Consider the following 24,700-nt stretch of genomic DNA (forward strand, 5'->3'; position numbering starts at 1 on the left):
ATGAGAAAGCAACAGTAGAATAAAAACACACACTCTTTCAAATAAAGTGAAAAGTAAACCAAGTTATAGTATCATGCACGCTATAATACAGACTGAACATTGAATGCAGAACATATATCTACTTGTAGATGCAAGACACAGAAAAGAGAAGGAAGTGAACTTATGTCATTTTGACATAGTGCTTTAACCACCATAATACAGGCAAGTGAAGGGCCTCAAAACTTAGTTGATATAGTAGACAGCTTAGTTGTTTGTTTCGTTCACTATTCTAAGAACCCTGACTAATCAAGCATTCTGACTAAAAACAAAATAGTGTAAATTGAGGTGATACAACAAATGAGAAATTTAAACCACCAGTAAAGTTGTTTCAGTCTGATCCAGTAGAAATATTATCATCAAAATCTATTCAGGCACAGTATATCTAGGGTTACATCATTCAATCTATTCTTCCATTTTCAAAGGAGTGATTTCAATTAGTAGATGGAGTAACCACACAGAGACTTCCACTTTACTTCATAGCAAACTTATTTGTGTGCCCTAAAGAAAGTTAAATTTCAGATGGGGGATTTTTCTGTGATGGAAAAAGCAAAGAAGCGAAGTCTGTTGCATAGCTCCCAGTGAAAATGAGTGACACATACCATCACTAATAGTTTCCTTGAACTCTAATACATTTTTTCTCAACAGCGAAGTAATTGGACTAGTTTAGCTTCAGTTAACGAATCTATTGGAAAAGTATCTACAACTACCTAAAACTATGTCATTTAGAGATAGACAGAAAAAAAAATACATACATGCATTTTATATATATATATATATATATATATATATATATATATGATATACATAAATATATACATACACATATATATACATACAAATATATATACATATATACATATATATATATATATATATATATATATATATATACATATGCATACATAAATATATATATATAAATATATATATCATCATGACATATGCATACATAAATATATATATATAAATATATATATATATATATATATATATATATATATATATATATATATATAATTATAAAGGGCATTAACTGTGTAGTAATGCCTCACGCTTCGAGGGACTAAATAAGTCAAAAACTACCAAAAACTAAGCAGCATATTTACTGAAAGCGAGGGAATGCAGCTTTATTTTTTCATTATGAGGTTTTTTTCACGCTGACTACTTGATAAATTCTTATAAAGAATTTATCCTATATTATATTATAAATAATTAGAATATATTCAGTGCTGAATATTATTTTGTATAAGCACATGTTACTGAGATGCAACCGGATAAATTCAAATCTCTTTCATGGATATATAGTTATGGACAGAAGTCATCGTGCTGTGATGGCTACATCGTGGTAGGTTGATTCTTGTTTATTTTTCTGTATCTTGACCATACGTGTACTGATGAACAAAAGAATACAGGTTACTTCACAGTTTTTCTGTATTTGATTGAGAAACTAGTGGTCTACCGTTGAGTTAAATGTTTTTAAGAGATAAATTTTGAAAGCTGCATTCCTTCGCTTTCAGTAAATATGTTGCTTATTTTTTGGTAGTTTTTGACTTATTTAGTCCCTCGAAGCGTGAGGCATTACTACACAGTTAATGCCCTTTATATATAATTATTTATATTTATGAAGAAATTATGAATTTTTTCATTACGAAATTTTTCGTTATTTTTTCATTATGAGGTTTTTTTCACGCTGACTACTTGATAAATTCTTATAAAGAATTTATCCTATATTATATTATATATATATATATATATATATATATATATAATCAGAAAACCTTGAAATATGTGATGATAAACGAGTTAAACACACACTATGAAAGATATGAGAACAAGATCAAAACGCTCTTCCAATAAAAAGCATCAACAAAAATTATACTAATTGCTGCTTTTCCTTTCTTTGGTGTGCGTGTGTGTGGTGGCAGTACAGTTTCAGAAGGCACATAAATATGTATGTAAATGTGAATGTATGTTGGATTTATTTATGGTAAGATGTGTGTGAGTTTATGCATATATGGGTATGTATTTAAGTTTGATTATACATATATATGAACAGTGTGTATCTATGAGAGAGGGAAAGAGAGGGAAGAAGACAGAGAGAGAGAATGTGTGCGTTTGTGTGTTGATGTGATAGTTCAGTTTTAAGAATAAAACTCCATAAGAACATTTAAATATAGACATTTAAGTTTTTATATTGTTCTTTGCTTGTTTGTTTCTTTTTGTGCAATTTTTTTGTCTTTATTCTTATGCTGAGAGAAACATTTAGAATTAACATGAAATTTTGTTGAACTTTGCAATAATCTATAGTTGAACATCATTATCTAAAATGAGATGGGGAGATGGAGAGGAAGAAAGAGAGAGAGGGGGAGAGGGGAGAGGGGGAGAGGAGACAGTTAGTAAAAGAATACCATCAGCTACCTAGTAGACTGTCAACTCTTCCTTAGTCTGCTTAAGGCAAACTAAATTTTTATTGAAAATAAAGATCAATTCTATCATTATTGGCACCAACCATATTTGCTATGTCATTATGCCACAATGCTTATCACCAGCTTTGCTTGGAGTCTTTGTTGAGACTGTGCATGATTTATATGTGCAGTCCTTCCAATAAGCTTTCACTTCACAAAATGTCTCTTCTGTCAACCCAATTTCACTAAGAAGGCTTGTACTGAGCTGAGGCTAAGGCAGAAGACAGTCACTCAAAATATCACGCAATGGTGGCATTAAACCAAGAACCTCATATGTGTGAAGTGAACTTCTTCATCATTTGGCCTGCACTGCTTACAATAAACTCATTCTATCTCTGACATCAATAAATTTCAAGTGCAGCTACTTCACACTATCTCTCCTACAAGTAACAGTAGAATCTTCATACATAAATGAAAAAAAGTGACGAGCAAAACAAGATCAAGGACTACTTCTTTCTCACTATGTCTTTACATAAGAGATTTTGTATGTGGTTGATCAAGCTGGTAGAAATAATAGCCAAATCTTCCTCAAAATCATACTTTATCTTCTTAGAAAAGGAACACACTAGATAATGTCATCTTAGACATAGCCAAATCTCCTTCAAATTACATCCTACTTTCTTAAAAAAAAAAGGGAAACATTGGATAATGTAGGCTTAAATAGATCATGTTTGGTGGGAAAAATATAACATGGTTACAGATGGAACATCTACTAAATGTCTTATTACTTTGTGTTCATATCACGTTTCTATTTTTATGCAACAATGTGCAATTTTTTTTGTCATTGGATTATTTTATTTTGCGTTATTTCTCAAATTGTCCAAACAATGAAGAGAACCCAGTAACAGCAAATTAACAGGTAACTCATAGTTTGAAATGTTCTATAGTCACAAAATTAGAAGTCCACATTATGTCCCCATTTCTCCTTGTTTTTTTTTTTTTTTTCCATTGTAAGTCTACTTGATCACAGCTGACCTGGAGGTCAAACCAACAAATGATCAGACTGAACAGGACCACACCAACCAATCAACCAAGTGACTAACCAACCAACCAACCGACTGGCCAACCAACTAACTGACTGACCAACCAACAAACCAATCAAATGCTGACAGGTAATCTTAGATCTGATAGAAGTATGACATACCTTAACTTTAGAATTTTTGAGTTCCTACTAACTGATTGATCACACAGCAGGCCCAGTGCACTCAAGAATAACAATGATATAGCTAATATATATTTGTCTGCTATTTATTTGTACTCACATTGCATTTCCCTTTCCTAATCATTATATGGTCAGTGCTCTCAAGGCTTAACTCAACATAGAGTGCCCTTCCACTATATTTTTTAACTCTGCCAAAAAGAAACATTTCCCACTGAATTATTATTTTCTTTGGTTTGTTTTACAATATTAACATATCAAGTATTTAAAAAAAAAACAATAGCATCATATGTTGGTTATAGGTTTCCTGTGGATCAATCACAGGTTCACTGAATTTCTGGTAACGTGAGTGACAAGTAGGGATGTGTGTGCAACTTAGAATAAATACAACAAAGTTTTGTTTTATAAACTGACAAATTAGTAATTTTCTTACTGATGCACGCACACGCACACACACACACACACACACACACACATACACACATACAAACACATGTATATATAACAGGCTTCCACGTAGTTTCTGTTAACCAAATTACACTCACAAGGGCTACAGGCATGGCTGTGTGGCTAAACAGTTTACTCTACAACCTTAAGTATCTTCTACCATTATCTTGGGTTGACTAATATCTTGCGAATGGAATTTGGTAGATGGAAACTGTGTTGACATTCATCAAGTGTGTGTGTGTATCTTTCACTACTGTATATTGGTGAAAGATATAAACATAAGAGAGAAAACTGAAAAACAAAGGCTTTAGGAACAAGTCTTCTAGAAATATGCCAAATTACAAGGTATTCCCTTACACTCATACTATCAGATATAGAGACTGGCCTCAGTTAGAGAACTGTAATCAAAAAGTGTTTGTTTACCAACTGCAATAATAAATAAATAAATAAATAAGGCACTGGCCATTTTGAGGCTATGACAGAGGATATTTGTCCAAAGTGCCACACAGTGGTATCAAACTCAGAACCAGAGGTTGGGAAGTGAACTTTCTAAGTATACACAGCCAAGCATCACCGCATTATATTACTGATACTAATTTTATCAACTCTAACAGCAGAAGCACCAAAAGAAAAGTATCTATTACTTTGGTGATGATCACGACTGCTTGTATTCACCATGGTTACTCTCAAAGATAGTAAGCTGGATCATTACAATATGCCAAACAACATAAATATGCCAAATAACATAAAATGAGAGGTAAGTCTACAACCTGAGGACAAGTTGAAAGAAAATAAAAAAGGCTACATTAATTTTGATTGCAATTTATATAGCTATGGTTATATAAAAGTATTGTAGATGATATATGCTGTCTTCTCACTTCTATCTCTGCTCAGAGTATGTAGTCTATTGTGTAAATGAAATATTTATGCACATGTATTTGCATAAACATATACATATTTACACATATGTATGGGTTTTTTTTTCCCCCATTGAAAGCTAGAGAGAGTCCTATTTGTGATTAAAAAAATACTAATATGGCAACTAAGGAAAACAAAACAAAGACAATTCTGTTCTATCTACATAATGTAATCTACGGCTGAGCAGATGATGTGTATAACCTTTCCACTAAGGGTAGCCAAACCCAGCAGTTATAAGCCAAAAGTACCTTTTGTTATCCAGGCACTAGCACACTTCAAATGAAGACTTAAATTCTTATATACATATATAAAACAGTATGGTAATTAGCTTGAAGCTTTGTAATATGCAAATGACATAAATATTTTAAAAGACCTTAAGGTAATGCCAATAAAAACATAACAAAAATATATTGTATTACCTTATATAGGTTGTTTAATGTTTCTATTACATTTTGGGAAAGATTCCTCTTAACAAATATAAAAAAGAAAATAATTTGAGAGAAAAAAAGTGTTATTATCTGTAAGCCATTCTGATATACACATCTTGTTCATTCATTTATTTGCTTTATGTCCAGTTTTCCATGCAAGCATGGTTCAAACAGCTATGTCTTTGAAGCATTGTTTTATAGCTTGGTGCCCATACATGTTTCTCAAGTGAAAGATCTCTTATTCCACATGACTTCAAAGGCACAAAGTAATGGATGATATATCAACATGAGAGATGCCAATACACAACACTATGTAAGTGTCATGACAAAAGAGCTCAGATGTAAACAAACACATCAACAGCACACATAATTATGCATGCATATATACATATATATGTATGCATACATACATACATATCTATATATTCAGCAGGCTTCTTACCAAATCCAATCATATGGTTTTCATTAACTCAGAGGAATAGTAGAAAGCACTTGCCAAAGTACCTTCTGTTATTACTATTTTGTGTCACTGAACCGAAAGCTATTGGTGTGTGTGTGTATCGATGGTTATTGTGAAGCTGTTTATAGTTAAATAACTTTAGGTAAATAGCTATATAATGATGATTTATTAAAATTATGTAATCATCATTATATGTTTAGTGTGTGTGTGTGTGTGTGTGTGTGTGTGTGTGTGCGCATGCATGCATGTTATGATGATAGAATAATTGAGATAAAGACAACTTACAAAATATGAAGTATGACAGGAACCTGAAAATAGAAATAAAAAGTGGAATATTCATAAATATGTTTCAAAATAAATTAATTATTTGTTCAAGAAATATATCAAAATATTTAACTGATAATAATAATAGAATTCCTAGTGTGTTAGCAGGTTCAATATCTAATTCCATTAATTAGTCTAAGAAGAGATCAGTAATCATAATAATTTCTGGCCAAGTCAGAAGATGAAGGACATCACCCATGACATTTTTCAGGATCTGCAAGCTTAGTGGTACAAAGAGAAAACTACCCTCAAATCAGAGACCTGGTGCAAATGTTTGAAGCAAAGACACCAAAAAGCCAAGAAGAACCAGGTGGTGGTATTAAATCAGGTGACAGATTCAGTCCATCAACCAAGAACAAGTATAAGCCAATCAACAGGCTTCCACACAGAAGTCATTTGCCTAATAAGTTGAACAGTGAAATAGAACCTAGGATTATGTATCAGTAAAGCAAACTGCTTAACCACAGAGCCATGTCTGCATCCAGATAGAGAGGAGAATAATTTGTGAAAGTATTGATGTTGTCAGTTGTAGCAGAGAAACCTTGAACAGAGAGGAAATATCAGAGGAATTTGATTACAGTGTAAATAGTTGGAAAAAAAGTTCAGCAAACGATCTAGAGTACAAGGCACACTGGAACTAGTGCATTTAGGTAGGTATGTCATAAAAATAGCAAGTTAACACATAGATCAATGTACTAATACATTTCAATTTTTATACTGATTTTTGAATAATAATAATAATGATAACTTTAATAATAACAATAATGATTTCAAATTTTGGCACAAGGCTAGCAATTTTAGGGGAGGGATTAAGTTGATTACATCAACCCCAGTGCTCAACTGATACTTATTTTATCAGTCACAAAAGGATGAAAGACATAGTTGACCCAGGTGGAATTTGAACTCAAAACATAAAGATGGGCAAAATGCCACTAAGCATTTTGTCTGGTGTGCTAACAATTCTGCCTGCTCACCACCTTAATAATAATAAAATAATTACCAGTCAAGCACTGGTGTTGCTGTAACTGATTAGCCTCCTCCCCGCAAAATTTCAAGCCTTGTGCCTATCATAGAAAGGATCATTAAGGCGATGAGCAGATAGAATTGGCAGTACGCCAAGCAAAATACTTCGCAGTATTTTGTCTGCCTTTATGTTCTGGGTTCAAATTCCCCCATGGTTGACTTCATCTTTCATCCTTTTGGGAGTTGATAAAATAAGTACCAGTTAAGTACCAGTTGAGCACTGGGTTGATGTAACTGACTCTGCCTTATGCCAAAATTTGAAATCATTATTATTATTATTATTAATCTCAAGGCCACTTTCCATGCTGGCATGGGTTGGGCTAGTTTGAATTTACTGTCCTCCTAGACAAGTTATAGGGCCACATACAAGTTAATGGGCCACATTACACTTATATGTTCTGTTTTCGGTATGATTTCTTCAGCTGGATATTTCTCCTGCAAAAAACAATTACTTTACAGTGCACTGTTATTGTTATTAATAACTATTTCTAAGAAAAGTACAATGTCAGAACTGAATTGGTACTTCATCGAGTCCAGAAGAATGATATGAAGTCAACCCAACAGGATTTGAAATCACAGCATAAAGAGATGTAACTAAATATTCCAATGTATGCTGTTTTGTCTGCAGGCCTGCCAAACTAATCCACCACTATTTATAATGCTAATAAATATCAAGCTTCCTCAATTCGTATCAGACTATCTTAATATTTACATAGCAACTCCCAGACCACACTCAAACTCAATAACAGCTGACTAACTAATCACTAAACAATATACTAGTGATTACCTTTTGCTACAGCTACTGCTCTCACTACCACCACCACCTACACAGTATGGATAAGACACACTGACTATAATCTATAAAAAGAGTATATAAATTCATGTTTTGTATAAACTTTCCTTTTTATACTTCAATCCAATCGATATGATAATGAATTCAGGATTTTGAAATGTTTAAATTTTCAAAATATATTTAGTCATTTTTATTTCCTTCTTTCTATTCAATTGATTTCAGTTTATAAATATGTATTCAGATTTCTTAAGAATATTGATTTTTTTTACTAAAATACAAGGCATAGAAAACTTCTCTGAAAGAAGAATAAGATTAAAATGATGTTCCAGCCTTTCTCAATGTGAGGTAGTGGGCATTGGTGTCACTAAAGAAGTACTTAGTAATAATAGTCACTCAAAACCAGCTTGCAGACTCAGTTTGCTAGGGAAATTATCTCCTACTCTTTAGTGCTCACTGAGCTAAGTAAATATTGTGAAGTTTATATTTCACTGGGAAGATCTAATAACACTGAAACCTGTCTGGAGTTGTCTGCTATAATTGTTGAAATGATACAAACAATATTAGTAACTGAGATACAATTTCCTTCTTAAGATATTAGTATTTTTAATCAGATTTTTGGTGCTCTACATTAAACATATTTACCCTTATTTAACTATTATCATGTGGATGGTGTCACTGAGTACTAAACATCTATATTTTGTTTTTCTAAATAAGTAAATATTGGTTTCTTTGATAAAACACACACAAACAAACTCCTACCCCCATATGTTTAGGGGAAAATGAAAAGCTAAGTTGGAAGGGAAATGCCTTTCACGAGAATATTAGGGGTTAAGTGGTGCTAATATCTTTCCCAAAAATTTTATGGACTTAAGTGATGCTAATATCTTTCCCATAAGCAATAGGTGGGATTAAGTGATGCTAATATCTTTTCCAGTGTTATTAGAAAACTATGGCGTCAAATTGAGTCAAGTGAGTACTGAAAGCATTGTGATATTATTCCCTGCTGAACAATACTGAGAAGTGGAGAAACGTTTTTAGGCTACCCAATGATCAGAACTCTTTATATCAGTCCAATTCAATGTAGAAGCTCTAAGGTGGAAGCAATAACTGCTAGTGTTTGCTCCTCTTCCTTAAGAAACATTCTGCTTTGGTTTTTGTTCCAAGTTAAGCAAGTACTAAAATAGTTATGCTGATTGTGTAAAGAGCTATTTCAGTTTGGTATTTATTTTATTGATCTCTATTTGGTGAATCACTAATTAGGGGATAAATGGGACAAAAACACAACACTGGTTAATTGGTGTAAACATAAGCCCAAGCATTGATGCAGGCACCCATATAAATATACACGGCAGAAATCCACGCAGTTTCTGTCTATGAAATTTCACCCACAAAGTATTTCATCAAGCCACATCAAAGATACTCTGCAATGGGACTGAATCCAGAACAATAGTGGCAAAGTGTGCTTCTTGAACAGACAGCTATGCCTATACCTAACAACAGTTAACAATATCAAATATTGACTAATACAGTCAACAATGGAAAAAAAAATATGATGTTGTGTACACATGTATACACATGCATGTAAGTACATGTACACACACTGGTTAGTACACATACATAATCAAATTCATACATAGCATAAAAACAGATCTTCAAATAGATACACACAAACACATGGAAAGATAAAAAAGGAGTTCTTTACAAAGATGTATCGGCATGTTAAATGGATATATAATGGAGACAAGAATATGAAATACACAGCAACCTCCCAAAGTGATGTAAGTACTTCCATTATTAGCTATCATCTCTTTCATTCTTTAATGATGACATCCTATCATCTATTATAAAATGTCATCATCGGTAGGAACCATTCCATAGAATATCAATAACAGAGACTAGTATTGTTTACCATGTGATAAAATACTGCCAAAGAAATTACTTATTGGTGAGAACATTGAGAATGAAATGTTCAAAATAAATACACACACCTTTATGTGTAATCCATTGATGCAAGGCTAGTGAAGGGGAAGGTGTTTAAAAATTGCCAATTTGATCAATACTAGTATGGTAAATTGGACATGATGAAGATGAAGATGATGATGATGTTTAGGAGGTGGAAGAGGGGGAGGATACAACAATGGCATTGACATTGAAGATGATGACGATGATGATGATGATGATGATGATGATGATAACGATAATGGTGGTGGTGATGATGATAGTGATTACAAACATACAACAAAACTAAAACATTGCTATAAAAGATGCTTAATGCATAAACATTGAAGTGATGGAGATTCACTAGCTACTAGATGAAGCTAGTGAACCTCCCTCAAATCACACTCTACTGTTTTATAAACACAGAACACATAAGGCAATGTAGACTCTGTGATTGGTTATTGCTGGAAAGCCTTTGATCATAGGTATGCTAAATTAAGGCTAACCTATTGCTAAACTACTACCATCACCACCAACATCACTTTCAGACACTGAAATAAGCCTCTCAATAAGAGCAAACAATGAGCATTTTATTTATTTCCAGTGTTTTGTTTTGTTTTGTTTTTTTTTCAATTCTACATTAAGATACATAAAAGACTTGCAATACATAGCAAGATTAACATTAAAAGTGTGTAGTAGTTGCTATGACTACAACAGTAAAACTAGTGAATAAAGAATGCAGTAAAACAGTCTATTTATGCTGAGCTTGAACAAAGTAGTTGCAGGTGTACATTTTAGTGAAACATGGATAATAAATAAATTTATTTTTTCATTTATTTAGACTTTAGCAATGTGACTACCTGATAGATTTAAAGTTGTATTCAGTGGTGATGTACTGCTGCAGTAACTTCTGACAGTTGATGGCATTGAGAATGCAGTTAAAGGCACACACATGTAGACATGAATTTTAAATTTTATTAACACATTGTGCAGACAATTAAACATTGACTTTTAAGTGTCAGATGCAGCAGGTAGTTGATAAATGTCTTTTATTTTATTTTTTATTTTTTTCTTTCTAACCCCTCATGCTTTTGAGGGCTGGATTAAACCTAGGTTGACTTTGATTGAGAATCATGCATTTCTGCAGTGACCATCCTGCACTACATTATACAATATGTCCTTCAATTCTTTTAAGACATTAAGAAAGTAATTTGAGCAAGATTCAGTCGATAATTCTAGCTAAATGGCTGACCACACAAACTCCCTCAACATATCATTGGGTAGCGGTTACTTTTGGCTTCATGGTCTTAAACAGATAGAAGGTAAGTATCTCTCTGGAGAGTACAGAAGTCTGTTGCAGGTTTCATTCACAGGTGATTTAATATCTATTCTCAGTGGTAAAGTGAGCTGAGGGATGTAAAATTAAGTATACAACCCAAAATGACTATGGTCAATCTTGAACTTGAGATTGCTGAGCTGGTAATTCAATATGATATAGGTACAAGCATGGCTGTGTGGTTAAGAAGTAGTTCTGGGTTCCATCATGATGAGCAGCACCTGGGGCAAGTATCTTCCATTGTATTCTTGGGATAACTAATATGTTGTAAGTGGAACATGGTAGACATAAACTATGAAGTAGGCCATTGTATGTATGATAAATGTTATTGAAAACCTGGTGCACTCTAAATGAAATTGTTTGCACTGAATTACAGATACTCTTTTCTACTCTTGCCACCAAAAATGTAGTGCACTATAGATAAGCTTGTTGGAAACCAATAACTGATGATGTTATTATCTACAAGTTGCAATATAAAATGAATAAAATATACAGTTGGTTCTTTCTGTGAGGATGAAGGTGTCTTTCAGAGATAAACTAACACAAATGGTAAAAAGATTCTTTTTTAAATGTTTCTATAAAGACAGAAGGCTGTACCATGAAATGTACTAATGTAAGGAGGATGTGGGAATACAAACTACATATCTTGCTGATATATTACAACAGTTGTGCCAACTAAGAACAAGGAAGGAGCTACAAGAAAAATATGAAAAATGTTTTGATCGCGATCTTTACTTAAACTTTCAACAAACTGGAACCAATTCTCTGATGTTCTAAGTTATGAACCAAAACAAACTTTATTTCAACTACATAATTTTCAAGCATTTATGGAGAGATAAGATGAGGAGAAAAAGAAAACCACATACATACAAATTCAGATAAGAAGGTAATTTACACACTTACACATTCATTTACAAACACACATACATTTAATAAATATATACAATGGTATTTGTAAATGTTTGAGCCAAACATGTACTCACATATACTGAATATATAAAAGCAAATACATCTCTTCTATCTTTCCTAGATCATATATATATATATATATATATATATATATATATAATCACCATCATCATCCTTCAATGTCTGTTTTCTATTCTGGCATGGGTTGGCTAATTTGACCAGAGCTGGCAAGCTGGAGAACAGTCCCAGGCTGCAATCTGATTTGGTTTGGTTTCTATGGCTGGATGCCCTTCTTAATGTGATAAACACACACACACACACACACACACACACACACACACACACACACACACACACACACAAAAGCACATATACACATATATAATTTATTTCAGCTAATTCAGTGGTCTGTTATTCTAGGGTTTGAATTAGCTGGGGAAACTAGTTACTAAGTTAACTGAAATAATTATAACATTCTACTAAGGGATTGAGAACTTTCTGTTCCATTCATTAATGCAAAACATGTAAAACAACATGCAAAACAACAACCTATAACATACATGTACAAATGTAAATATGCAAACATGCATGTGTGTTCCTGATTTTTAGTAGATAAACAAGCTGATTAAGGATAATATCTCAGTAAGATTTGGAGCAGAAAGGACAGTTGAACATTAACAGCATCAGCAGGATTAGATAACTGCATTAGTATGGAGATGTGATGTGAATGGATAATGACTACTGGGTGATAAAAGTACAAGAGGAAGAGAAAAAATGTTAGAGAAAAATTGTGAAAGATATGGGAGGAAGCAGTGAGGTTAAATCTCAGAATAATTGGTCTTATGGAAGAATTAAGACATGTGTTGATATATACAATGCAGCATGGAGTCAATGAGGGAAGCTCTATAGGGTCTCTTGACCAGCTGAAAATAGCAGTCAAATCACTCTGAAATTCTACACTAAGACTGAATAAAAAGCAGGATGGATATAATTTGAAAACCTTTAGCCATAAATATGTTCATTCAATCATAGCTATGTTAGAGCCAAATAACAACAACTAATGCAAAGAGGGAAATACAAAGGAAATCAAGAAACATGAAGGAGGAGGCCATAGAAGTTATGGTGCAACAAAAACCAAAACATTGCATATTTTAGCAAGACACTTAGTCTTGGGAGAAAGTAAGAGAAACACTATAAGAATTTTATTATAGTTACTTTCAAAGACCAAAACATTGCTAAAACATAATCTAAACAAGAGTTGGAGATAGTAATACAAATTTTAGAATAAAACAATTTCAAAATAAATAATTCAATGTTTTCAACTTTGGGATTTCTGAATACCTCTGATACTGTGAAATTTTAAATAGTGCTTTGAATATAAATTTTTTTATGGGATTTCTTTGGAAGAAGGGGCTGTTCCTATAGACTTCACAGACTCTTCAAGACTGAAATTTGAAGCAAACAAAACAAGACTAGTCTTGCTGTGAAATGTCTATATGTCTATAGAACAACAAGCTATGGTCTCTAAGAAAAACAGCAAGGTTAAGTACAGTGGAACTTTGGTTTATGAATGCCTGTCAATATGAACAAATTGGTTTACAAACAATTTTTTTAACATAAAACATCTCAGGTGATGAGCAGTGCCTTGAGTAATGAACATGCAAGCTGGCAACTACGGTTAGTGACAAGCTGGGAATATCAGCAGGAGAGTGTCAGCTGCTGTCTAGCTTTTGCTCAGTGCACATCCCTGCTTGAAATCACCATGTCATCTCTTGAATTTCCTATGGGAAAAATAGTTTCAGTTTACAAACGTTTCGGGTGACAAACAGCCTTCAGGAATGAATTAAATTTATAAACCTATGTTCCACTATTTATAGAACTTGACAAAAGCTACCAACCAAAAACATATTGCTCTGATATTGATGCCATTTTTCTAAAACTTAGAGTATATCTCTTTCCATGATTCCACAGCAAGACTATGTAAGCTTCAAACATATGAATATTCTTTGGTATATTGAATTCTCTTAGTTTCCATGTTATGTGTGTAACATAATGAGAATTTAGGTACATAAGAATGTTAGAGCAATATCCAAAACACAACATAATGTCAACCACAAGATAAGCCTTTTTCAACTAAGACATGGGCATCTTACCCACATGAAAAAATGACAAAGCATGCTAACAATTAAATTCAAGTATTGGGTTTATTCAATTGATTCATTTACTTAACATTTCAAACAACTGCAAAATAATTTGAATTCAAAATTTACAGCATTTAATCTCAGTACTACAATTAGTAAACCAGTATTCATGACTCAATCTTTGAAAACATTTGATACTAAAAGTGACAATTAATTTATTGCAAATGCTGTAAAAACTTATTGGTGATATTTAAACATTGATTTGAGGGTAAAGACAGTAACCATTGACAAGACCAGTTCACTGAACAAATCATTCATTTAAGTTGAATTCAAACTTGAAAAGTAAAATTGAAAGATAGACAATTTCATCGAAGTTGCTATAACAAGATCTTTTAACCACCGCAAAGATATAATAGTTGTGCTTTCATATTTTAGAATTTCCATCTTTTGAATTTTTTCCCTGATGTGATCAATCCATTTACTATCCACTTTCAGTTACTTTGGTCTGACATATATGGTCAAAGTATGTTAGTTTCCACTTTGTTATTAAATATTTAAACCATCTATGGACACAACACATTGCCAGTGACAATATATGAACCACAAACTTTTTACCAGTCAGTCTTCTATTCACTTGGTTGTCTATATATACATAATCTCAAATATGTATGTGTATTTGAAATTTATAATAATTGAAGTATATTGCCAAGAATAGTGTCTGTTAAATAAAAGACAATCAACCAAATTAAGAGCAGGAATGGTACTTATAAATACTTTGTCTCAGTCTTTCCTTTCCAGAGCAAGAACATTTCTGGAATATCTTCTTTACCCATGTTTTCTATTTTTTCTTCTAACATATGCTAATCAATGCATGTTTAAGTTGAAGGCTCTTGGGTATTTCATTGTTGACTAATTATAAACAAACTATAGTGGCAATGAGCCTGCCCTGAGAGAAATATCACCCAAGTCTTTCTCAAATTACCCTCTATCATCTTAGAAAAGAATACATTCGATAATGCAGTTGTAGAAACACTATACCAAGAGAAAAGTAGAATGGTCAGAGTGAGAATGCCTTTCATCATAGATTTGCTTGATTAGTGTTAACCTGGAGTTAAATGACAACTTATTTTTAAAAAAGAGTGTTCTCATTAAATATTTCCTGAGAGAATTTTTATTGAAACTGTAAACCACAAAATAATCAAATAATTTGCTAACTTGGTTAACCACTCCCCTGCTTCACCTGACTGTTGGTATTATATTGGCCATAAATTAATTCCCACTTCTCTCTCTCTCTCTCTCTCTCTCTCTCTCTCTCTCTCTCTCTCTCTCTCTCTCTCTCTCTCTCTCTCTCTCTCTTCTCTCTCCTGATATTTATATATATATATATATATATATATATATCGAAGTACCTAAGGCAAATCTCATAAAACTGCAAAAAACATATATGCGTGCACAAAATTACACCGAAATACATAAACATATACATACAAATACATATGAACATATAAAAATGTACATGAATATATAGCGAAAATATAAAATGGTATGTGAGTACCTGAGCCCGGTACATTTGAGTTAGAAACAAGAAGAGGTATAAATTGGATATAATATTTGAAAATATAGCAAAACAAGTAAATTTTCTAGACATTACTCTAAATTTAAATAATGGGTTATATTACCCTTATCATAAACCAAATAGAATGATATATTAATTGTCTATCAAATCACCCACCAAGGATTATAAATGAGATAATTAAAGGGGTGTCTATTAGAATGTCAAATTTATCTGCTAACAAATGAATATTTAATAATCACGCACCCCTGTATAATACTGCACTGAGGAATAGCGGTTTTGATAAGAGTATTTATTACATACCAAACACAATACTTAAAAATAAATTAGATAAACTATACCCAGATATAGCAAAATCAAGTACCAATAACTTGTTAAGGAATTCTGTTGATGAACAATCTCACCACAGATATAGAAGTTCTTATAGACCCTTTAGTTATAATTATAGAAATAATGCAGCAGTATTATAGACAAACTAATAAAAGTACTTCTAGAAAAAGGGTAATTTTATGGTTCACCATGCCTTTCTCACTTCAAATTAGAAACCATCTCAAAATTTCTTTCAAGATTATGGAAAAAAACTTCCCTAAGGACCATAAATATCACCCTATTTTTAACAGATCTACATTAAAATTATCATATTCATTAACACCAAACTTGGGCTCTATTGCTGTGGCTAATAACAAACATAAACTTAAAAATAATCCATGGGTAACAGACCCTACCGAACTTAGTTTAGAGAATATTAATACTGAGACGGTAATAGATAATAGAAACAATAAATCGAAACCTGTAAACAAGAGTTGTAATTGTCATTCCCGTGAAGGCTGCTCTTTAAAAGGTTTTTTTTAAGGAAAAATGTTGTATATAAATGTGAGATTACTACCTCCAGTGAATCTAAGAAAATTTATACAGGAAGTACAGTTGATTTTAAGACAAGATGTCGGGGACACGTAAATTCTTTTATAATCTCAAAACTGTGAATTCAACTGTACTATCTATATACATAAACCAATTGAAACAACAAAATATTGAATATAAATTAGATTGGGTAATAACATCTGGAACAACTTCACATAATACAAATACAAAAATCTGTAAGTTATGTACAAAAGAGTCTGTTAATATCCTTCGCACTAATAGGAAACTCCTGCTAAATAAGATCTCTGAAGCACTAATAGTTTGTAGGCATAAATACCTTTCAACTTAAAAAATTTTTTCGAACTAAATTATTAATAATAGCTAACTTGTATATAAATTTTAAACTAATAGATTCAACCCTAGTATATAATGAATACATTAACTCTATACAACCTCTCTTATAGTTCATATCTATTTATTAGAGTTAGTTGCTGTCTTGTCCATTCAACGTGTTATATTTTTTCCATTCTCTCTATTCCAAATGAGGAAGTCTATTATGTGTTCCCTGATAAAGGAACTGTATATATGGGAGATGGATAGGAATACCAGTAACATTTTCCTCAAACAATCGTAGGATGAGTATTAGACTTTATCTCCACCATGGAATACTTTTAATATCTTTAATTAATTATGTATATTGTCACATATTGTCCATGTATCTATAACTTTCTTCCTTCTTGTTTCTAACATGGATGTACCAAGTTCAGGCACTTGCATGCCTTTTTATATTTTCGTTATATATTCATGTACATTTTTATATGTTCATATGTATATTTTTATGTATCTTTGTGTAATTTTGTACATGCATATATATTTTTTACGGTTTTATGAGATTTGCCTTTGGTACTCTGATGTTATAAAAGAAAATTGTTTATCGATTACCTGAATTTTGTGTCTTCTATCGATGCCTATATTATCCATATAGCTCATTCTCTGAGCACTACATGGTTGTTCTTTTATTCTTTCCTTGTATATGTATATATATATATATATATATATATATATATATATATATATATATATATATATATATATATACAATTAAACCTTGGGAGAGGCATTATGCCGGTAATAAACACACGCACTGGTTCAGTCCTTTATTAATTTATATAGTTTTTTGTTAAATTATTTCATTGCACTCTTGCAATCTCTTCAGTAACTTGTCTCTCCACTTCCATTTATTTTGAATGTATGATCTGGCGTTGTTTTGGCGTTGTTTCGAAATATATATATATATATATATATATATATATATATATATATATATATATATATATATATATACACACACACACACATACATACATACATATCTCAAAATATCTGTGATTGCTCAATCTGTTGGAAAGAATGTCCAACTCTTCTTTAAATCATACTTTACTGTTTAAAAAAGGAGGGGCACATTGGCTAATACAGTTATAAGAGACAGGAGGTCTGAAAAAAACATAATAGGCTGTAACATTTTAATCATAGGTTTACTTTAATCCTTGATCATAGGTGCTGATCTTCGTTTAACAACAATAATAAACACCACCACAAATATCAGTTAATATACCCAATAAAGATGTTTAACAATGATATAGACATGCAGTGTTAATGAGAATGGCAGATAGACGTAGGGTGTAGAGTTGATAGTAGTGCAGTACCTATGTAAAAGTAGACCTAGTCAGATTTTATGATGAACAGTTAGATCTAGCTACAATTGAATAGAAATCCTCAGAAACAAGTTGACACAAAATGAGAGGGGCATTTATGTGGTCACTGACTTTGCTTGAAATAGCAACTAAATCTCCCTCAAGTAAACATAGACCTAAATAGATTAAACCTTAAAGAAAGATGAGAATGATTAATAACAGATTTGCTCAAACAGGAAAAACCTGGGGCTAAATAACACAGAAAAGAGAACATTAATAATGAAAATCAAGAGATTCTGTAAGTGACATTATTATCTACATATAGAAAATGTTATATTATTTATAAGACATCATAAGGAGAAAGAGAACCTTTCTTTAAGCAGCCCTTTATTGCATGGAGGTGTGTGTGTGTGTGTGTGTGTGTGTGTGTGTGTGTGTGTGTGTGTGTGTGTGTGTGTGTGTGTGCGTGCATGCATGTGCAAAAGAGCTAGTGTATCACTGAAAGATATTTGATAAATACTATCAAGATATTCAGTATAGTTCATTGGGACAAGAGTATAACATTTTCAAATGAAGAATCATAATGTATATCACAAAATGAGTGGCATTTAAAAGGCATTCCAGTGATGGTCTAAGCAAATGCTATGTTAATGAAACTATGTGTACACACACACACCAGAATGTTGGATGTGATTGAGGGAAGAGAAAAATGCTTGATAACTGATAACTGTATAATGTCTCCATAAAGATGGAGTAGCACCCAAACAGACCTCAAATATACACAGACATACATTTAATGAGAGAGAGAGTCATACATAACTGACTAACATGAGGGGAGGAGGCATGTTTATGAGATGAGAGTGGATTATTTATGACAAAATCTAAAGATCCAAAGAAATAGACACACAACTGAAAGTTTCAAGAAAAAGAAAGTATATTGATGATATACAGAGAATAGAGTATAGTATGTCTGATAGAGTATAACAGGCGAGCTACCATAACTGGTATAAATGAATATACTGCTGACAGAGAAGCATCTAATAACCAGAGAGTAATGAGATTTGAAGAGAAAATAGGTGTACAGCAACTAACAAGAAATTATGAAAAGATTGATATATGGTGAGAGAGAGTGAGAGAAGTTTATAGAGAGTATACATCAATTGGCATACATGTGTGTGTGTGTGTGTGTGTGTGTGTGTGTGTGTGTGTGTGTGTGTGTGTGTGTGTGTGTGTGTGTGTGTGTGTGTGTGTGTGTGTGTGTGTGTGTGTGTGCGCACGCATACACACAAAAACAGAGATAAAAAGCAAAGCAACAAATAGACTGCAATACAGAACAACTGGAAGAGAGGATAGAATATATGAGGCTACAAATAAACAGTAAAGAATATACTGTAGCTGATAGGTGTATGAGACAGAGATGCAGAATAACTGATAAAGTGGGGTAAGAAAAAGCCTATAAAATATATAAAATGCTGCCAAATTCAATAAGCAACTGCAATTTAGCTGTCTCCTTCTGCAGATGCATAAGCCTAGTTTGAACCTCTCATAACTGGTTCTTTCTTGGTAATGAGGCATGTTAAATCTGTCGGTTATACCAAGTGAAATTCGGGTTAATTCTAGCATTTAAACCAGCCAGATCTGCCCTCTCACTACCTACCCAACAATTTCATTCTAAAAATAAGCAATATCTTCGAAATCTTAAAGGTATGAGCTAATTTATGATTAATTCAAAACAATGTAAATAAATAAGTTTTATATTGGACAGAGTGATCTGAATGTAAAAGGGTTAAAGATATATGAATACATTAGTGTTACTTAGAAAATGATCAATCTGATTAATATTTGATAATATATGTAATGTTTGTCACACAACTATATCCCTCTTAATACTTTTAAAAAGGGTACTCCAATCCTGTAGCAGCAGCTGTAACAATTACAGAAAACATACATGGAAGAAGCCAGGAGCTCTTTGAAGGCTTGTGACAGCTTGATTGCAAAGAAATGATTATTTATTTATTTAGTAGTGATGCTGTATACCATCTCATTATTCAATAAGCTCAATTGAATTAGCTGAAGATACCACACATATTTCAGTTGAGTTGTTAGCATACTGAAGGGCATGCAGTCAATTGTAATGCTTTAGTAATTCCAATTGAATAGCTCATTAAGCAAATAACCTCATTTCCAAAAACAATACAACACATACAAGCATTATCATCATCATCATCATCATCATCATCATCATCATCATCATCATCATCATTTAACGTCCGTTGTCCATGCTGGTATGGGTTGGACAGTTTGACTGGGCTGGCATGCTGGAAGACTGCACCAGACTCTAGTTTGATTTGGTATGATTTTCTATAGCTGGATTCCCTTCCTAATACCAACCACTCAGAGAGTGTAATGGGTGCTTTTACATGCCACTCAGAGAGTGTAATGGGTACTTTTGCATGACACCATGGTGCATTTATGTGCCACTGGCATGGGTGCCAACTTGCATGACACCGGTATCTGAAGGGTTTAGTCAAACAAACTGCCCACCCCCACTGTACTTATCTTTAAGTCTGGTACTTATTTTATTGGTCTTGTTGCTGAACTAAAAAGTCGTAAGGATGTAAACAAACCAACAATGCTCTCCAAGCCAAGGCAGAGAACAACCACAAAGTTACATGTCAAGCCACAAAAACCAACCTAAAGCAGACACTGGAGCATGATGTGGTTCTTCAACTCATCAGATCTTGGTTGAGGGTATTTTAGCTTTAACACAGTTCCTGTGTACCAAATTCAATCACAAGGTATTAGTCTGCCCAGGGCTAGTAGAAGACACTTACCTAAGTGTAGCACAGGGGACTGAACCTGAACTGAAACAACACGGTTACAAAGTGAGTTTCTTAACTACCTAGCCTTGCCTATACCTAGAATGTAAACAAAAAAAAAATTCTTTCTATCATGCAACAACTACTAGCTGTTTCCTTTCATATTGCCTCTACTTCTAGAGCTATCACATTCACTGCTCTTCTGAACCAGCAAACTACATACTCCTCTCTACTATCCAACAAATAATTATGTTGAACATCAGCTGCATCAATTTTACCAGGCTGAGAGAGCCTGTAAATGTAGAGGTCATTGGCACTACCCCACCCCTGCTTCTCTGATAGACAAGTATAGAAAATTATTAAAACAATAATTTGTCTGAGTGCAGATCTTACTAAGTAAGAGCACCTTTTTAGTCTACCAGCCAGACCAAGGAAACCTTGATGCAAATAATTTGATCTGCAAGAAACAACAGCTAAATAGTTTTCAAACTACATTCTACTGTCTTAAAAAGAGGGAATACATTGAAAAGCGTAGTCCTGGATATACTTTCTGAATAAAAAAGATTGGCTAGTTATGGCTGTAATATTTGTGATCACACTTCTTCTCAATCAAAGTGGATTTGTGGTTGAGCAAGAACAACAACAATCAGCCAGAATGTGACATAGCTTGACGATTACAATATTAGAAGATAACATCAATAAGATCAATACACAAGTACAGTCATGTTAGCAGCAAAAGCTCTCATTGATCAAACAATCATAGCCATCATTCAGTTTAACCAGTGAGTTACAAGTATTGCTCTGCCAAATTGGTTAATCACTAGAAACACTGTTATTAATGATTCTATCACAGAGGAACAAAGATCACTAAGATTTACAAGGAGTACACTCTTGATATTATTCAGTGAATTCATAATGGGCACATTCTTGGTTATCTAATTAAATAACAATGGGCATACTTTTGGTATTGCCAAATGAATTGACAATATATACACTCTTGTAATTGGACATTAAGGTAAAAATAGAAGAACTAATAACTAGCTATTGAGTTTCAAGACACGTTGATGAGTCTAGCCCACACCAGAATGAAAAACAGATCTTAAATGATGATGGTGGTGATGATGATGATTACTTATTGGGTTAGTGGTTCAGCTACCATTGGGTTATGGCATGACATGTGGTTGTGGTATCAAACCAAATTCTGTAAGAAATGGAAGAAGGTAATATTGCTGCCAATGAAGTAGAGAGTATGAAATATGTAAATCATTAAACAATATTATAGGATATTTCATAAACTGAGTGCCATACTGTGTTTTCCTATATTTACAATTGTTCTGACAGTGCTGATAGTTGTCGTTTAAGCCAAGGTCAACCATAACACTTTGCTTCTTGTGTGTCACATGTGATACATAAAACATATTTTCCTGGTGTCCATGCATCATATATGATACACATTCTCAATTTTTTTTTTAAACCACCAGAGTAACTTGGAACTTCTGAAGGCGTTGTATTACTCAGAACGTATGAAACAAGGGTAACTAAAAGTCTGAAAACAAGCATAGATATTTAGGTCGAATTTATGAAAATGCTTTGGACAGGCAAAGGGTTAATTAAGTAAACTTATGATCAAAAGCATTCTAGCACTGACCACCCTCTCATTCTCTATATTGTTGCTTGACCTGTTAGAAATAGCAACCAAGTCTTCTACAAATCAAACCCCACCATTTTCAACAAAGAAGGCATTGTTTAATATAGTCCTTCTTTAATATAGTCCTAGGACTATATTAAACAATGCCTTCTTTGTTGAAAATGGTGGGGTTTGATTTGTAGAAGACTTGGTCGCTATTTCTAACAGGTCAAGCAACAATATAGAGAATCTCTCTTTGCTCAAGTTGTAGCAGTGGGATGGTGTAAAAATATAAGTTGAATCAAACATTCTCTTAAGGGAAGATTTTCAACATCTCTTGGGAAATCAATGTTACATCAACTACAATTGGATTTGAATTCACAACTACAAGGCATTGAACAAGATACAATAACTATAAATAATCTAGTCCACTTCTCTTCCATTGGCACTAAGTCCAGCAAGCTGACAATAGTAATATTAATGCCAGACCTCAGAGGAACAAAACAATTCCTTATGTCAGTTAATTGACACTGAAGAAGATATAAGAGATACATTTGTATAGCTTGCTAACAGGTCTTAGCTTGCTACAGGTCAGGCTACAGATGGAAAGCAACTACACACACACACACACACACACACACACACACACACACGCACGCACGCACGCACGCACACGCACACACGCACACACACACACGCACAGAGAGAGAGAGAGAGAGAGAGAGAGAGAGAGAGACTGCTAAGTAAGCAAGTAGAAACCAATTACCATTAAGAGACAACCATAGAACCTTTATGTAGTTATTTGTTGTTTAGCTCTATGTTAAATCTTGACAGAACAGATCTATAATCAAAGTCATTACATTCATGACTATCTGATCTTTTGGTTTTCAGAAAGTATTACTGAAGACAACATTATCTTGTACGTATCCCTTTTTCTTCAAAACAATAGAAATGATTTGAAGATGATATGGCTGCTACTGCTAGATAATTGAGCAACCATATAGAGCAGTGGTTCTCAATTAGGGTCCATAAAAGATTTTGTTGTTAAGGTTTATCTGCATCAAATTGATTATACTTCTACAATACACAAAATATTTTAACAATTTTTTTTATACAATTCCTAATGATATCTAATTATAAAAATATAAATTTTTTTTTTAACATCAAATGGCTAGAAGGGCCCATGTGAGTAAAATAAGAATGAAAAGGAGCCATAGGTAAAAAATGGTTGAGAAACACTGATAGAGAGGGTCTCTTTATCTCTGATTCTATATGCCTGATCAGCCTACTAGAATTAACATCCACATCTTCTCCAAATCACACCTAACATCTGTAAAAAAAATAAATAAGTATAAAAAAGGCACTTTGGATTATACCATCCTAGATGTACTATACTTAATTTTAAGATAAGAAAGGTCAAATTTGGATATATTGTATCTCATTAATTGATGGAAAGACCAAACTTAGAATAGTAAGGTTGATCAGTCTGCTCTGGCATTAAAAACTTACAATTACCTACTTTTAAAGGAATAAGTTTTTATTTTTAAAAAAATGTATTGAAGAAAGTTGGGTGGAAGTAAAGATTACAACAATAATTTTCACTATTTCAGAAAGGAGTGCCTTTCATGGGTCCAACTAATAGAAAAGGTACAACAGTCTGTTAAAGTCTGTCATACCGGCCATGATGAAATACCACAAGGTATAGAAAATACGTATTCGCCTTTATATATTTAATCCTTTATATTG

At 32.9% G+C, this 24,700-nt stretch overlaps 1 protein-coding gene across 4 annotated transcripts in view; it reads right to left on the reverse strand.

The window, feature by feature from the left end:
- LOC106876878 (uncharacterized) overlaps window positions 1-24,700 on the reverse strand; it is a 239,926-nt gene that overhangs the window by 179,501 nt on the left and 35,725 nt on the right. For 3 of the 4 annotated variants that reach the window (XM_089353736.1, XM_014925617.3, XM_052968923.2), the window contains exon 2: window positions 6,202-6,224. The exons of the other annotated variant lie outside the window; for it this stretch is intronic. The gene's annotated coding sequence lies outside the window, so the exon portion shown is untranslated. The remainder of the gene's footprint in view (window positions 1-6,201; window positions 6,225-24,700) is intronic. 4 annotated transcript variants of the gene reach the window in all.

The sequence above is a fragment of the Octopus bimaculoides genome, chromosome 6 (assembly GCF_046866305.1).
Source record: "Octopus bimaculoides isolate indiv1 chromosome 6, ASM4686630v1, whole genome shotgun sequence".
Taxonomy (NCBI): Eukaryota; Metazoa; Mollusca; class Cephalopoda; order Octopoda; family Octopodidae; genus Octopus; species Octopus bimaculoides.